The sequence below is a fragment of the Gossypium hirsutum genome, chromosome A13 (genome assembly GCF_007990345.1).
Source record: "Gossypium hirsutum isolate 1008001.06 chromosome A13, Gossypium_hirsutum_v2.1, whole genome shotgun sequence".
NCBI classification, from domain to species: domain Eukaryota; kingdom Viridiplantae; phylum Streptophyta; class Magnoliopsida; order Malvales; family Malvaceae; genus Gossypium; species Gossypium hirsutum.
Window position 1 is genome coordinate 20,690,535 of NC_053436.1, and position 4,410 is coordinate 20,694,944.

Consider the following 4,410-nt stretch of genomic DNA (forward strand, 5'->3'; position numbering starts at 1 on the left):
CGGGCTAAGACCCGAAGGCATTTGTGCTAGCGATTATATCCAGGCTAAAACCCGAAGGCATTTGTGCTAGCGACTATATCCGGGCTAAGTCCCGAAGGCATTTATGCTAGTGACCACATCCGGGCTAAGACCCGAAGGCCTTGTGCAAGTAGTTATATCCGGCTAAATCCCGAAGATTACTTCAGTTTGGGAATGAGCGATCTGCTGTAATAATTTCAATTAATACGCTCGTAAAATCTCAACAACGAGGTATGTGTTGTACATGCATTGGATTAATTGATTCCTCTTAAATAGCATTCGCTCAGTCGATTAAGGAGCTTCCGGTTTTTGGTTAAGTTGATCCCTTATGTATGAATATAAGGGTTGGAAATGTGAAGTAGGACTGATTTTTGAGAATATATGTGTATATGAAATTATCCGTTTAGTTATATGAATGCTATACTTCAGTTGAGCCTAATTCCATTGCTCAAAACTTACTAAGCATTAAATGCTTACTCCGTTCTTTGAATCTCTGTTTTATAGATTTTGGTTCATCAGCTATCGGACTCGGGAGTGTCGAAGTCGAAGTCACCCACACTATCAAAGCCCCTTTTGGTACACTTTTGGTTGAACTTTGAAATGGCATGTATAGGACTACCCTTTTTGTTGTTGGTCATGGACCCTTTGGTTTTGTATAAATTTGGATAGCCATGCAAAAATGGCTTATATACACTTTGAGCTTAATATTATAATCGTCTTGTATGATGTTCATTAAGAGGTATGGAAATGTTTGGGAACGATTAGCCATTGGAATGGTTAATCATGATCATATTTTGTGCTATTTATGCAAAAGGGCTAGTTGAATCATGGAAACTATGTAAAAGGTAAAGTCTACCTTAAAAATAGATGCTGATAGCAGCAGTGACGTGAATGTAAAAAATCACTAAAAATAGTAGGAATGGAATTAAATAGTGAATAAATTATGTAATCGAACCTTAATGAATTTATTTTCATAGGAAAGTAACGAAACGATCATATGAACTGTATATTATGAGATATTTAAGTTTTCGTGAGACAGGGCCAGAACGGTTTCTGGATTCCCTGTTCTGACTTTGGAAATTTATTATAAATTAACCAGAGACAATTAGAATTCATTCCATATATGTATAGATTCCTTTTCGAGTCTAGTTTCTATAGAAACAAACGGCATTAGTATTGAAGCCTTGTACAGGGAGATATCCAAGTCGTAATGCGCAAAGGTCAGTGTAGTCGAACCCTGAAACAGGGGAGATTTTAACTAATAAACTGTACTAATTGGCCCAACAAAAAATTCTAGAAAAACATTTTTAGATGAACATATGAGTCTAGTTTCAGGAAAAATTTACGGAACTGGTTTTCGAGTTTTGGAACTCGAGATATGATTTTTAAGGTGACAGTGACGCAGTTAGTCAGCTCGTCTGGAAATTTTAAATGGACTGTGCAAATAAGTGATCTAAGTCTGCGAACCCCTCGTGTCTGACTCCGGCAACGGTCTCGGGTACGGGGTGTTACAGGATAACCTCTTTAAACACAAATATTCATTCTATTGTATTACAAAGCTATTCAAACCATAATAACTTCAAACATATCATATCATTATTATAGACTTATCAGTATATGTAAACTTTAAAATATATAAATATTTTAGCACTCTTTAATGAACAATTTATGCAGTTTTCAAGTATATAAATAACCCTTTCTGTTGGTTTTCACTTTATTTTGTTATATTTTACTATATCCATGAGAACGCGTTATCTTAGTGAATTTTATATTAAATACATGTTATTTTACTATTTTTTGGGATTAATTAGGCAAGAGGAAAGGATGACAGAATTTGGTAGTATTTGGGTCTTAGACAAGTACGGGATGAAAGATTAATAATGTAGTCACATGGACTTCAAAATGGTGTTGATCTAGAATTAATTTTGAGAAGGCCTAATATTGCCTAAATTAAAAGCCAAAAACCAATTCCACCTTCCTATATTTTTTTACCAGGAAATAAATTAGCAAATATCCATTGCTAAACTTAGCAGCCCCTAACTACCCATTCAACTCCCAAATCTAATAAATTTGACCCCAACATTTACTAAATAAAAATCAACACATTTTTCTCCTTGAAACAAGCCTTACTCATCCACATTATTGCTCAAAATAGCAGTAAAAATACCATCACTTTTTGACAACTTATTGACTGGCCATATATGGAAGGAACAAGTTAACTTCCTCACTAAAATTAGCAAGGAAGCAATCACTGTTTCCACATGGCAAGATCTGGTGGAATGTTTTACCATATTTTCTAAGTTTAGAAATGAAATTACTACATTTCAGCAATCTGATGATGAGTCCTTATATTAGGCATGGGAATGATTTAAAGAGTTATTACTAAAATGCCCTCATCATGGTATTCCTCATTGCATTCAACAGAAGACCTTCTTCAATGGTTTCAAAGCTCACACGAAAATGGTGGTAGACGCTTTAGCTAACGGAGCTCTTCTTTCAAAGTCATACAATGAAGCATATAAGATTCTTAAAATAATTTCAAGTCAAAACTACTAGTGGCCGACCCATCAAGCAGCCAGAGGGAGAAGGGTGGCAGGAGTTTATGAAGTTGACACTTTTACATCTTTAGCAGCTCACGTATCCACTATGACTTCCATGCTTAAGAAAATTTATGTTAATAGTTGCAACACTAACATGATAAGTCAGCAACCAAGTCAATTCAAGAACATCGCGTGTGTTTACTATGGTGATGGTTACACATTTGAAGAATACCCATCAAACCCAGAATCTATCTTCTATGTGGGAAACCAACATCAAAGTAGGAATGACCCAAGTCCACAATCGAATCATTACAACCTTTCATGGTGAAATCATCCTAATTTCTCTTAGAGTAATCGAGGGACTGGTCCAGGTAATTCCTATATGCATTCTTGATGAAATCATTTGTCAGGATTTTCTTAATAGATTTAGAAACCTTAATTGCATACATAAATAATTATATTTATCCAATATATAAACAAATTGATGTATTTATTTCTTTAAATATAAATGATTAAATCAAAATTAAAGTTTCAAGTATACATTTGAACCACAATTAGAGTATCACGTGTATAATTACACCAAATTAAAGTTTATGTATACAATTGCACATTAAATCAAAGTTCATGTATAATTTTGAGATTTATCCCATTTAGAAACAATTAACCTTTGTGCTTGCATGTGGTCATCCTTTCTAACAATGTGAATGCATAAGAAGTATTACAAAAATCATGAGAACATGATCAACCTTTAATATGTTTTTTAAGGTCACTTAGGGCTTTAAGGAAAATGACTTAGGTATGATAATAAGGAAATTAGGTTCACAAACCTTAAGCACCTAGTCACTTTTTAATTCAATTAAGAACAAAGTATCATATTTCCTTCTTCCTCATATTCAAATTGTAACATTCTCAACTCAACACAATTCATTGGATCCTGATTTCGGGTGTGACTACACAAAATACTTAAACAGAACTATCGAAACAATTACCATAAACTCCTTACTAAAATCATTTTTCTAATTATTTAACTGATAGACTTAATATTTGAAAACAAGGGGAAAATATTACAAAATAAGTCATTACATCAAACTTGTTACAACATATACAATATAAAAGTTTGCTATAGACAGACTCTTAGGGCGTAATCCTAACTACGTTACTTTTCCACTGTATGCATAATAACCCACTTTGTCGCTAACTTGGCATACTCCTAGCATCGTCCCCCCTGGTGCATAATCTAACTACACCCCAGTAACAAAACCAAACAATGTAAGTTTTGAAGAACTTAGAGAGTTTTATCACAAAAATATGTGGGCAGAGACTTTAAATAACTTGAAGAAGATTTGTGCACCATCATCTTTCTGAACCACTTTCTTCTGTATCGGGCAGATACTATTACAGACTCGATTTCCACTTATATGCCAATTCTCTTACTCTTAACATACTAATTCTTTCTTATCTAACTAACTGTAGATTCTTCCAGACATTTCATACATCTCCTTATCTCATGGACACTTATCAAAAGAACTTGCCTTAAGAGCCTACTTCATACACATTATAACTTAACACATACCCTTATACAAAAACAGTTGCTCCCAAACAATAAACATTGGCGGATACATACATATTTGGCGAATACTTACACGAATCTGAATACCACCAAACTAATGATAATGTACTACTCAAATAATGTAGATAAATTCCGTACAACTTCTTCACAGAGCCCCAAAATCTCGGAATAACAGCACCTCATATTCCAAACGGTTTTAGAAGAAATCATTATAAAACCCAAATATGGCAGATTCTAGATAATAATGATTCAACCACTACATATCACAGACGAACTCACTTT

At 33.9% G+C, this 4,410-nt stretch overlaps 1 non-coding gene across 1 annotated transcript; it reads right to left on the reverse strand.

Moving 5' to 3' along the window:
- Nucleotides 1–2,316: 2,316 nt before the first annotated feature.
- Nucleotides 2,317–2,423, reverse strand: LOC121213121 (small nucleolar RNA R71). Its single transcript, XR_005908489.1, has one exon. It is a non-coding gene; the product is annotated as a small nucleolar RNA R71 (small nucleolar RNA).
- Between the last annotated feature and the right edge of the window lie 1,987 nt (nucleotides 2,424–4,410).